We start from the raw sequence: 14,095 nt of genomic DNA on the forward strand, positions 1-14,095 counted from the left end.
GTGAGTGTGGGCGAGGTCCCGTATCTCACCAATAGCAGAGTGTGGATGGGGTTCCATATCTCATTAGTAGCAAAACAGGGGCGAGGCCCAAACTAGAACAGGAGTGAGAGTGGGCTAGGCCCGTACCTCACTACCATTAGAAGCGTGGACGGGGTTCCATGACTCATCAGTAGCAGGACATGGGCGAGGCCCAGGATAGGCGAGGCCTTAGGACAGAACCAGTTGCATGCATTTAGTTATGTGTTGTGAAATGTTTATGTGTTATTAATTGTTGGTGGGCGAGGCCCTGTGACAGGCGAGGCCTAAGTAAAACAGATCTGTACCCGAGCGGGGCTCGAAGCCAGGCGGGGCCGTTGTAGCGGGCGAGGCCCAATTTAGCGGTTGTGGCCCAGTATGTGCAATATGTGGTTATGCGTGGTATGTGGTAGGGTGGGGAACTCACTAAGCTTCGTGCTTACGATTTTCAGTTTTGGTTTCAGGTACTTCCGGTAGCGGAGGGAAGAGCTCGGGGTGATCGCATGGCACACACCATAGTTTAGACAGCCTGGGAATGTTTACTCTGATAATGAATATGTGTTTTTGAAAACTTATACTCAAATTATGTTTTGGAATGATGACTTTACTTTAAGTAATGATTTATTAAAAGAAAATTTTGGTCTTAAATTTTGGGTCGTTAAAAGTTGGTATCAGAGCCTTAGTTTGAGGGATTTGGACATGCTCTCGGGTGTGTCTGAACTCAAATCGAGGATTTGGTATGAGAGTTTTCAAAACAAAAAATACAGTTTTGTAAAAAGAGAGTTTCGAGAAAGAAAACAGTTTTAGAAAAGCAAAAAGAATTCAGAAAGAAAAGAACTTTGAAAAGAGAAAGGAGGTGTGGTGCATGCAATCAACCGAGCTCAAGTAAGTACCCCAAAATACCGATACAAGTCTATGTTTTGATTACCAGTTAATAGAACAACATGCTAGATTAGGACTAAGGGTCTAGGGATGATGCCTTATGTGCCTATTATATGTGCTTTTGATCTGCATGATAGTGCTGAATCTATAGTAGTAGGATAGCCTGTTTAGGTTATGCCTGAGTTTATGAGTTGTGTTGCATGCTAGTTCAGATTCTTGCTATGTGGATATGATTGCTTGAGTATGTTATGGTTAGATTTTCCCTTGTCTGAATGCTGCTTGCTTTGTGCATTGTGGGATTCTAAGTGATGGGAGTTAGCCATTATGTGGATACGTCACCTCACATGTGATCAGGGGTGAATAATCTCAGAGTGTTGGATTTGGTCCTATTGTGCAGCTTTTGTTTGAGTCCAACCGTTGTAGGAACGAGTCTTTTACTTGAAGGATTATCTGAGCCTCGTCACGTGTGATGGTATCCAGGTGATGACTAATTGGCATTGCGAGGAGGCCTTCAGCAGTTGAGGATTGGTTTGAGTTGAGTCAAAGGTTTCCCTAGGGTAAGCCTAGGATGATGTAGTGTTGGGAAGCAGTAGTAGTAGAAAAGGGACTTGGTGGAGTCAAAGCAGTTCTTGAGGAAAGTACGAATAGATGTGGAAGGTAGTATGGGCCCGTACTACTGAAAGCAGAGGATCCGTACTCGATTTGGGAAAGGCCGAGACAAGACCGGGAACCTGGTAGTGAGTATGTTTGGTCTCGCAGCAGTGAACAGTATTCTGATAATGGTTATGTTATATGTTTCAGTATGGTGACATTGCAAGAGGGACCAGCGGGCGGATCAGACGCCGGTGAGGGATTGGGCTCGGGTTTAGGGGCCGAGCAGCTCGAGGAGCGGATGAGAGAGTTGATATCAGCCGAGGTTACGCGCAGTATTCTAGCTCAGACTCCTGTGATCTTTGGCACGATCAAGGAGGGTATATTGGAGATTTTGGATGAGAGGCTGGGAGCCTTCCGTACTGAGATGATGGCCTTGTTGGGAGCGCGTACCTTGACATTTCGGGAGTTCAGGGCTTGCGGGCACCAGATTATCATGGGGCTAGGGACCCCATCGCTAGCAGCAGATGGTTGGCTGATGTTGCCAATGCATTCCGTATGAGCCAGTGTCTTGAGGAGGACAAGGTCAGACTCGCTTCCTGTCTTCTGAAGGACAGAGCGAGGGATTGGTGGGAAGAGATTGGTCATGCTTTGGGTGATGACGCCGCGTTGGATGCGATGACTTGGAGTGATTTCTCAACTAGGTTCAGAGCGGAGTTTTCGCTGATTATTGAGGTGCAGCAGTTGGCCCGGGAGTTTTAGGATTTGACGCAGACTACTGAGACTGTGGCGGGGATCACCGCCAAGTTCAGGGAGAGGGCCCTTCTTGTTCTGCAATATGTCGCGGATGAGGAGATAAAGAAGGCACGATATCACGAGATGCTGAGGGATGACATCAGGGAGTTCGTGAGCAGGTTTGGTTGTAAGACGCTGGAAGATATGATTTCTCGGGCCAGGGAGAGGGAAATTGATTTGGAGCAGATCTGGAAGAGGAAGCCATATGAGGTTCAGGTAGCCGCAAGTTCGGGCAAAAGGCCCAAGGGATCGGAGTCGAGATCGAGGGATTATCAGGACCGCAGTCGATGCGGAAGGTGTGGCAGGACGCACAGGGGCGCGTGCAGGAGTGGTAGTGGTGGTGAGTCTGGCTGTTTTAGGTGCGGTCGGACTGGTCATTTTAGCAGAGATTGTACTGTTACCATCACCCAGGGATCAGACTTGATATGTTTTCACTGCAATCAGCGGGGCCACAAGAAGGCTCAGTGCCCCAGTTTGCTTTCAGCAGGACGGGTGATGGCACCTGCCCCTGCAACTTTGAGGATCACAGACGGCCGTCAGGGTCGTGTGGAGGCGCTTGCGGTAGGAGGCAGGGCTTTTCAGATGGCTACTTTGGAGACGCGAGCAGCGCAGTACGTTGCAGGTATGCGACTTCCATTTTCAGTTCTTTTATTTTGTGCATGATTATATTGTTATGGTTCTGCATCATTATCGGTTGAGCATTTTATTTTCGAGCGGGTTCATTGTGATCGAGTTTTATGCCATTTGCATACTTTGGATGTTTGGTTAGTAGTTCAGGGATGGGTTGTATCGAAGAAGGTTACTTAGGGTGCAGTATCTGTAGCATGTCTTGGAGGGACTCGGTATGTCTCGCTAGTTCGGGGCCGTATAAGTTTTAGAATGGACAGGTTAGATCCTTAGTTACGGTAAGCTTGGGATTCCTCAGCGGATTGATTATGGTAGCAAGGATTGGGATTTCTCTTCATTGAGCATCGAGGCGTAAGCAGGATCGAAGTGGGGGAGAATCCTCCGAGTGTATAAGGGTAAGAGTACGCAAATCCAGATCGAGTATGTGATTTCTGAGAAGGAAAGGAGGTAGTTCAGCGTTTGACGGATTGAGTAGTTCAGGGTTAGGAGTTTGAGAAACTCCCCATCAGTCTGTGCGTGTAAAGGGTAATGGTGAGTATGTGGCTCGGATTCAGGATGAAGGGTCGCATGTAGGACTCGTGTGAGTCGGAATGGAGATCTTGAGGTCAAATAGCAAGAGATGTTTTCGTGTTAGCAGTCAGTGGCAGAAGCAGCATGTAGAGCATGGAAGAGTGGCGGGAGAGCCTCGGTTTTCTTCAGCAGCAGTCAGTGGTGGAAAGTGATGTAAGACTACGGGGCAGCCGTAGCATTCTGTAGTAGCTTCGTTGGCGAAGTCGGGGTGAGGCCCTTATCTCCTAGCATTCAGATAGGGATCGGGAATGGGAATGGATGAGAATGGTAAGGAGTTGCCTGTATAGCCCTTGAGGGATGAGACCTTGGGAGAGGCCGCTCTAGGATGTAGTCGGGTGAGACCCGTGGGCGAGGCCCGTATGAGAATAGCAGTATAGGTGAGACCTGAGAGTAGGGTTGCTCAGTAGTATGGTTGGGTGAGACCCGTGGGCGAGGCCCGTGAGTTTTAGCAGTGCATGTGGGACCTGGTAAGGATCTTAGTGTCTAGATGGGGGGTCGAGAATCCCAGAATATTGTAGTGCCAGCCTGGTAGAATAGATTGAGAAGTATAGGTGGCGGGAGTTTCTTTGAATATCGCTAGGAGCGACTAGTGGTTGTGCTGGTTCAGCAATCGGTGAGAGTCGGTAATCTAGATATTGATAGGTTGGTAAGGACCAGGATGGTCTCAGTTCATCCAGAAGCTAGATAAGGAATAGCAGAATTTCTAGTCAGTAGTGGTGCGGGGATGCAGAGTATGGTGGAATTCAGTTAGTCGGTCGAGGGTTGCTCGAAACCGAATGGTAGTAGAAAGAACGCCAAGTGGATACTGGCAATGATGACCCGTACTGAGTAGCGGGAGTAATAGATTGGGTGAAGACAGGGTCTTCACGGTGGCAGAGGAGATAGATGGTTATGAAGCGTTGCCTTGGGAAGGCAAGGAAATCGCGCAAGGAAAGAAGGGGTGAACCCCTATGTTGCAGTACCCGGAGAGTACCAGAAAGATTGTCGGTTGAGTAAGTCGTGTTTCCAGGATGTTTAGGGTCAGGATGCACCCGAGATCATTATCGGTAAGGATTGACGTTAGTCTGACTGACTGAGCGGAGGGCCAACAAGTTAGGCAGTTGGTGTTAGAACGAATGGTGAGGTATTGGAGGCAGATCGCAGGCAGTGGAGTATAGTAAACTTTGAGGACGAAGTTTAGTTTAAGTGGGGGATTGTTGTAACACCCAAAGTTTCAAAGGCCAAGAAAGGAAAGAAAAGCCCTAATTTAAGGGTAGACTCGGCGAGTCCAAGGAGGCACTCGGCGAGTCCGAGCGGGATCCGGGTCGAGGAGTAAGTGACCGACTCGGCGAGTCGGCCAAGGTGACTTAGCGAGTCTGGTCTGAACGAGGAAAACCCTAATCCCGGGAGTTGTATCCTATTTAAAGGGTGTTATGTCCCTCCCTCAGCCCCCATATCACCCTAGAGAGCCAGTGCACCCTTGATTTCGTGAGAGCTTCCATCATTTGAGAGTTAAAGCTTGGAGGAAGGAACTTTGGGGAAAGGAACTTGAAGATCAAGTAGGTTGCTTCAAGGAGGAGGTGTAGATCCGAGATCTACTTCAGTGGTGTTCATCTTGGAGGTAACAAGCTGCTATCTCCCCTCATTTGCACCTAGATCTTTGTGTGTGTTTTGCGTATTCTTGGCTTAAGAGTAACCTTTGGGCTAGAGGTTCAGATCTGAGGTTGCTACCTCAGATCCATGCTTATTTTGGTCTAGAATTCCGTAAAGTATCAGCCCTTGAGTGGATCATGGAGCCTTTTTGCTTTAAGCCCTAGTTTATAGCATATTTTGCCTAGATCTCCTTCTCTACACGTTAAGTTTGCAACTTTACCTGGGGAAAAGGCTTGGGAAGGGTGGATGTACAGTTTGGAGTTCATGCATGACTCAAATGTCCTCTGCATGTAAGGATATCTGAAGGGACTCGGCGAGTCCTTTGAGTGGACTCGGCGAGTAGCATGAAGTTGTGGAGAAACTCGACGAGTGGGATGAACAACTCGTCGAGTCGTATGAAGACTGCCTTGTACTCGGCGAGTCTGTTCTTGGACTCGGCGAGTCAGGTCGCGAAACCCCAAACCCTTCGAGTTGAGACTTGAATCAGTGAGTCGGGTGGAGACTCAATGAGTTGGACAGGACAGGACTCAGAAATCGGTAGACTCGGCGAGTCGGGTCGCGAATGGAAGGAATCTGATCATTTTGAACTCGGCGAGTCAGTAGGGTGACTCGGCGAGTAGGGTTAACCTGGAAGGTTGACTTTGACCAGGACTTTGACCTTGGACCAGGGTTGACTTGGTTGTCTTTCGGGGGACAGTTAGACTCAGTGTTGCATTGACATTGGTAGTTCGGGAAGAAAGGGGAGCAGGAGTTTCGGGAGTTGTCGGGCAGCAGCTAGTGAGATCATCAGCAAGTTCAGCCAGTGCAGGTGAGTTTCCCTTTTTGTGAATGGGTCTAAGGCCACAATGCCGGCCCATGTAGTTATGAGTAGAAGACCTGGGGGTTAGCCCTGGGCACGGTATGCTAGTATGATATTCAGGACGAGGTCCAGTAATAGCGGACGGGTGCCCAAGGATTCATTTATATAGATTATACTTGTTGTCTGTGTGATACATGTATGTGCGTCGTAGGGAGGTGAATGTGGTCGAAGTCCCGTATCTCACCAATAGCAGAGTGTGGATGGGGTTCCATATCTCATTAGTAGCAGAACAGGGGCGAGGCCCAAACTAGAACATGAGTGAGAGTGGGCTAGGCCCGTACCTCACTACCATTAGAAGCGTGGACGGGGTTCCATGACTCATCAGTAGCAGGACATGGGCGAGGCCTTAGGACAAAACCAGTTGCATTCGTTTAGTTATGTGTTGTGAAATGTTTATGTGTTATTAAATGTTGGTGGGCGAGGCCCTGTGACAGGCGAGGCCTAAGTAAAACGAATATGTACCCGAGCGGGGCTCGAAGCCAGGCGGGGCCTGGAGCGGCGGGGCTGTTGTAGCGGGCGAGGCCCAAGGTAGCGGGCGTGGCCCAGTATGTTCAATATGTGGCTATGTGTGGTATGTGGTAGGGTGGGGAACTCACTAAGCTTCGTGCTTACGATTTTCAATTTTGGTTTCAGGTACTTCCGGTAGCGGAGGGAAGAGCTCAGGGTGATCGCATGACACACACCATAGTTTAGACAGCCTGGGAATGTTTACTCTGATAATGAATATGTGTTTTTGAAAACTTATACTCATATTATGTTTTGGAATGATGACTTTACTTTAAGTAATGATGTATTAAAAGAAATTTTTGGTCATAAATTTTGGGTCGTTACAAAATTATTTTTTTTCAAGAAGTGAAGTGTTGTCTGAGTTCAGAATCACCACCTTTTCAAGTGAGTGCATAGTTACTTTCATCTTACACATATATATGAAATATTTTATATAAACTATGTGCTATGTGTGCATATTGTCTGTATACTTGCTGTTTATGTTGGATGAACGTTTTTATACATGTTTTAGATGATTTAAATTGTATACGTATTTTATATACACGAATATGTTGGGTATGATACGGGTAGATGAATGATGAGAGATAAAAGATGATGTGAGTAAACATTGGCAGCTATAGACTTAGTGCCTAACTAATAAACATCAACAGCTATGGACTTAGTGCCTATTGGACAAACACCGGTAGCTATGGATTTAGTACCTATTAAGGAATTGGTAGCTATGGACTTAGTACCTATTAGATAAACACTGGTGGCTATGGATTTAGTACCCGATGAATAGACTATAGCAACTATGGAATTAGTGCTTTATGAATGAACATTGATAGCTATGGATTTAGTGTCAGTCCTATAACCCTGTAAGTAAGGGACTTCGGAATAAACTAATGCAGAATAGATGACTCTTAGGATAAATCCTTAAGAGTAAAGAAGATAATGGGGATGGGTAATTGGGTTGATTGTTTGATTGTTTAAACATAATAATTATATTTTTGTGGGTTGAAAACCCTATGTACTCACCAGGTTTCCCAACCTGACCCACTTAGTTTATTTATATCACAGGTGTTGATATGAAGTCACATTACACTGAGAGATTAAAGAGATGTAGATCACTAGTGTAAATAAATGTAAGTTGTGTTTATGCTTATGTTCCTGTATTGACGATGACATCCCAAACGTTTTAAAATGAATAAAATACGTTTCTTCGAAAATGCTTTAATAACGTATTTATCGTGTTTTTCTGGGAACAAATTCCACAACATTTTTATGAAAAGAAGTACTCTGATTTTTATAAAGCATAAACAAAATCGGTCTTTTTTGGCCGTGAAAATGGGGATGTCACAGTTGGTATCAGAGCATTAGTTTAAGCGAACTAGGAATTTGTAGGAAGTTTCTAGACTTAAACTTAGAATTCTAAGCGATGATTGTGAGGTGTGAGAACTAGCTTATTTTAGGAATGATGCCTAAATTGCTTTTACGTGCTAAATGATTTGTTATGCTACAATTTGAGCGGATCTATGGTCTGTTGCCGACCGGATCTGGAAACCTTATGTTTTTAGGATTCTAAATGTACGAATACGATATTAGAACTAGCATATAAATGTTTCGGAGTGATATGGATGATTTAAACGTCAATCCTAAATAAAGATCTAGATTCACCTTATTTGGTGTATAGATCAAGATGGCAAGGACCCATAGTGGAAACGTAAACACAAATGGAAATAGGAACCAACACCCTCAACCCTTAGTGGTTCAGCAAATACCTGTTGTAGAAGAAGTTGCACCTGAGCCAGTCAGCATGGCTGGAGTTCAAGCCATGATTCGGGCTATGTTAGCTGAACAAAGGGAAGAAATGAGACAGATGTTCCACGAAAATAGGGACGAACCTACCATACATGTTGAGCCGACCGAGCCAATTCCCGAACAATCTGAGGAAGGGAACTACAGCCACCAAGCGAGTCAAGTGGGGACTCAACGTGAACGAAGGGAAGGCCCGGAGGGGAGAAACTACAAGGATGGGCGAATGTACAAGAATTTCCTGGGTGCGAAACCACTGAGTCTCTCAGGAAGCCCAAAGCCGGTTGAGATTATGGATTGGATCTCCGAGATGGAGATGGTGTTTGAGAGTTGCGACTGTAGCGAGAAACAGAAAACCGTCTTCGCTGTAAAACAACTAAAAACTGGAGTCTTGAGCTGGTGGAAACTATTGGCAGATACGATGCCATGAGGAGAAGCCTTAAGGATGTCGTGGGAAGAGTTCTTGGAACAGTTGAAAATGCAGTACTGCTCGGAGATAGATATGATAGACCTAAACAACGAGTTTCAGAACCTGAAGAAAGGGAAGATGAGTGTTGATGAGTATGCCACCGCATTCACCGAGAGGATGAAGCTATTCCCCTACTTGGTGCACTACTAGAAAAAAGGCCTTTTACGACGCTCATTGCGCGTCGTAAAACGCTCAGACGACGCGCAAATGCGTGTCAAGGAAGGCCCTGTCATAAAGAGAGACGACGCGCATTTATGACGCGCATTTACGACGCGCGGTTATGACACGCATTGCGTATCAAGGAAGGCCCTGTCATAAAGGTAGACGACACGCATTTGCGTGCCGTAACCTTACGATGCGCGTGTTTATGACACGCAATGCGTATCAAGGAAGTCCCTGTCAAGAAAGGCCATGTCATAAATGAAGATGACACACATTTTTGCGTATCATAATTTTAAATGTTCTAAAAAAATATTTATATATTTATTAATTTTTAAATTAAATTTGCATTTAATGTCTCATAATAGAAATAAAATATCATATACAAAAAATACAATCCATTGCATAAAATTTAATGTCATACAATTCTATTTTTTACAATATCTAAATTTGCATCTAATCTACTCTCTACATCAAATTCCAGCTAAGTAAAGTTGCATCTTGCCTTTCATAATTCTTTAAGACTAGTGTTGCAAGATTTGAATCAAGTGGCTTCATATTCGTTTCTTCCACCAACTTTACCTGATGCACAAAATACACAGAAACAAAAAAACATTGTAGAGGAAGGGGTAATTTGGGAAAATGTAAGGGGTATCCTTTGCAAAACAAAACAAAAAATATCCTTTGCAAGATTTGCTCTTTAGTATCCTATGGAAAACAAAATAAAAAATGTATATCAAAAAATTAAATTTTTTATAGTTTTATATTATAATACACAAATAACTAAAAGTAGGTTGCTATTTCTTAAAAAGTAATTCAACTTTGGCATATTATAGCTTACCTTCTCTGTTGGTGGCAACTGCAATGAGTTCTTTCACAGCTATATCAGAAACAAGATAAAACTACAGAAAAAAAATGTAGGTTAACTCAGCAAATGATAAACCAATAGTTGGTAATTTATAATCTTTCTTTCATCATACAATCTTTATTCTTTAGGTATAATGTATTTATTAATCCAACAATATTGACATTATGCATAACTTGAATTCAAATATAAATTGGACAAGATATAATGTCTTTCTTAAGCAAGTAGTTCAATATGCTACCCCACTATCGTTGACTATTAAAGAAATTAGGGCCAAATCTAACAGTAGAATGTTTATGACAATTAAGGCCTCGTTTGGAAGCCAGCAACAGTAATACAAGCTAGAAAAGAGGGAACAGGTGGTGTTTTTAAGTTATAATTTTGAATAGAAAAGGCAAAACTTCTATAACAACTACTAAAGCAACTGAAGTTAATATCATGATGCCTTCCTCAGATCCTGATGCTGATCTGGTATGCTTGCTTCCAATTTATTTTTCTTAGAAAACTTTCTAGAGGTAGTTACATCATTTGCACACACAAGAGATTGAAAACAAGTCCTGGTCAAAGTTTCTGCCAAATATACAAAATTTGTATGTTATTATCGTACAAAATATAGAAAAAGAGGTGAATATCTAATTTTTATTAGCTGATTCTTTCTATATCACATGTCTCACCTGTTATCAATAAAATCTAAAATCTAAAATGATCAATTTTTAAATAAACGAATTGAAATTGGGACGTGTAAAGATGTTTGTAACTTTTATGGTTTGTAACATGTCACAATGGTTAAATTGGAAAAATGTTTGTAACTTTTATGGTTTGACAGGAAAAATATAAAGTATAAGTGGTTTAATAGCAAAATTGGTCAAAATATAATGATTTTTTCAATATAAAGATAAATGTAGGAGCATACTCTGAAATATTTATCATGTTGTCTACATCATTGGTGAACAAATGCATCTTCTGTGCTTGATAGAATATTCTTTTAGGGGACAAATGTAATGTGTAATTAGGAATCTCCTTAAGATACCTGTGTAATCTTTCAAAATTCCTATATCAGTTGATAAAATGGAAAAATAATAAATAGAAATATTTGCTACAATAAGTATGAAATTTAAAGGGTAGTTAAAGAGATTAGTAATAACACCTTTTCACAAACCAAGTTTTGTCATCAACATCAGTCACTGCAATAAGTATGAAATTTAAAGGGTAGTTAAAGAGATTAGTAATAACACCTTCTTTTTCTTTTTTGGTTTGTTTGATAGTTCTGTCATGTCAAAGTGCAGCTGCTTTTCATATTCTCCAATAGATTCTTCTTCCATATTATTTGGTATCTGATATGCACAATGTAAAGAACTTTGTTCATCCTGAAAGGAATTCGTATCACCACTTGAAGCATATGATCTATTTGGTGCCTGATTCATCAAATAATCAAAAAGTCATAAACACATTCAATTACATTGAGCTAAAAAGGTTTTGCATAAGGGAGCAACAATAGTCGACATGACTGTCACTGTAACCCTAGCACCAAACTATCATCTCCCACTAGATGGCACATCAACAGTAAGAAATCTATTTTTTAATATAATTATTTCCATTATTAATAATCATAAATAAAAAATTTTACATTTTACAGGCACGTGGAGTTACAGAAGGTGAGGAATCTGTTATGAGCAAGATGTAATCAGCAACATGCTTTTAAAGGGTTTTATCCTGGGAAAAGATGTTGTTTCCAAAGCCAAATCATTCGATGAGAAAATAGGATTAACTAAGAAGGTGACTACAGGAACCTCCATGGTCAACTAAAAAGTCAAAGAGGTCGACTAGAAGCTTCAGATTTCTGCATAGACCAAGTCAGCGTATGCAGCCGCTGCTTCATGAGTCACAAACACTTTTAGTAAAGTGGCCAAATCAGCATCCGAAGTTGGACAGCAGACAAAGGAAAAAGATGACATGGCATCAACTCAGCAGCCACCTAAGACTTCACAAGTAGAAGGTTTGATCCTTTTGTTTAATCCACCTTTCTTTGTGTACATAGAACATCATATTAAACTGCCCAATGTGAATTAGGATTCTAATTTTATTTCAGAAATCATTTAGACCCAAATTAAAGTCAATGGTTATAATTTATTAAAAAAAACATCTACTGGAATATTGTTTCACCTTAATTAATTGGGCTCGAAGTGACTTCTCAAAAGCATTGTGAGAAACAAAAACAAAAATTTTCATCTTTTTTTTTTTTTTTTACAAAAAATGATTTTTTATTAGATTTGTGATTGAAATCAGACTTACTCTCTATATGTACTGATTTTAAGTCCATTGTAGCTTACCACAAGCCTAACTGTCATGCTTATGTCCTCCCTGCAGCATATCACATCAAAATTCAAATACTTGAATTAGATGATAAATTAAATTAACCATACTTTATTTTTTTCAAAATGTAAAGGAATTATATACTGCTATTAATATTCTAGGTAAAAGATTATCATTCATGGCATAATACCTGAGAAGATCAGAATAAAAGTTATGATGCTTGTTGACCTCATCTTTGGGAAGAGAAGCATAGTTTTACCTCAGCTTCTTACAGATATCAAGCATTTGCTACAAACGGGATCAAACAAAGAGTTGAAAGGAATGATGAAAACTGTGAAGATACAAGACATTGATGTTAGTATAAATATTATGAATATCTTTCTTTTGATACTTTGTAATTACAGATCATTTAATCTTGTTTTTATGTTTAGAATTTTCAAGATGAAATGATGGACATGATGGATATAAGCAGTGAGATACAAGAATCTCTTGGTAGAAGTTTAGTGTGCCAGATGATATTGATGAAGATGATCTCATGGGTGGTAAGCACAAATTCATTATTATTATTTTTCTTTTTTTAAATGTTAACTTCACTTCATGGAAATGTTTAAGAAATTGATGCTTTGGAGGCAGACATGGGTCAAGAAACTGAAGGTGAAGGGGTACCTTCATATATTCAACCTGATAATGAACCTGATCTGGATGCAGAACTTAATATGCCTTTAGCTCCAAGTGGACATGCAGTGCCAGTGAAACCATCAATCAGATGAACTCATTACAAGAATCTAGAGTAAAATCACAACAAATTTCAGATACCCAAATTGCTAAAATTGAGAACTCTTATGTTTCACATATGCAATCTAACATCAGAAATGAAAAACAAGAAGTGCATTTAGATACTTCAAGAACAGATAGAAGAGAAGAAAAACATGAAAGAATAAATCAGATGACCTCATTACAAGAATCTAGATTGAAATCACAACAAACTTCAAGAATTTCAGATACCCAAATTGCTAAAACAGTGAACTCTTCTGTTTCTCATACATCTAGCATTAGAAATGAAAAAAAAAGAATTGGGTATATGATTTTTAACACTATTGATTCAAAAAAGTTTTACCTAGTCGAGCAGCATGCTTAAGCATCATCTGTGGTAATATCCCTTTCTGCAAGGTTAGCTTCCGAATTTAACATCATTAATTAGTTAATTAATTAAAGGGTATTTTGGGAAAATCATAAAAAGATAAGTTTTTTGGTTTTGTGTTACTAGGTTATGCGTAATCCTGGAGGATTGAGTAGAGGTTCTGGTTTTAAATACTAGGAATAGGAATATCTTTTACAGGTTCTTGATCTTTGGGTAAAGGGGTTTTAGGAGGGAGACCTCGTCTTTTTATAGGTGTGTCTTTTACAGGTTCAGTGAATGCAATAACTGCATCAGGATCTGGTCCCACTTCAAATTCTTCACGATTTTCTATTTCTGCCCTTGGTTCTGTAGAATCCAGGGCACCATAACATAAGATCTGCAAAATGATTAGCTTCCTACCTACAGAAAGGGTATAATAGTCCTTTTCCAAGACATTCACAGAATTATGGTCAACGGTGGGGATTTTAACCATACTAAGTTGTGGAGTATTAATGAGGACTTAGCTCTGCAGTATCAGCTTAGCTCTGCCGTATCAACTTCAGTGTCTTTTGCTTTCTTAATCAATGAGAACTTCAAATAGATAATCAAAGTCAATATCAATTATCTAAGATGTGGTCAACTATTAAACCAATAGATCAATTAAAACCCTAAACTAAATATACCTCACGTTCAGGGAACTTTGGCATTTCTGCTAATATATCCATGAGGGCTGCACCTTTTCTACTCAATTCAAAATACTCCACAGCCATTCTCATTTTTCTGTAGCATTAATCACTATTTGGTATTAAAATTTTTGGGATTTGACCATGATCAGAAATGTCGATCTTGTTAAGCCTAACACAGCATAAAACTTGCTCGGGTAGTTCTTCAGGATGT

General features: G+C 41.0%; 1 pseudogene; it reads left to right on the forward strand.

The window, feature by feature from the left end:
* Positions 1 to 12,291: 12,291 nt before the first annotated feature.
* LOC145040591 (vacuolar protein sorting-associated protein 60.1 pseudogene) lies at positions 12,292 to 12,848 on the forward strand (annotated as a pseudogene).
* The last annotated feature ends 1,247 nt before the right edge of the window (positions 12,849 to 14,095 follow it).

Source organism: Lactuca saligna, chromosome 4 (assembly GCF_052625555.1).
Source record: "Lactuca saligna cultivar CGN05327 chromosome 4, ASM5262555v1, whole genome shotgun sequence".
In the NCBI taxonomy this organism is placed as follows: Eukaryota; Viridiplantae; Streptophyta; class Magnoliopsida; order Asterales; family Asteraceae; genus Lactuca; species Lactuca saligna.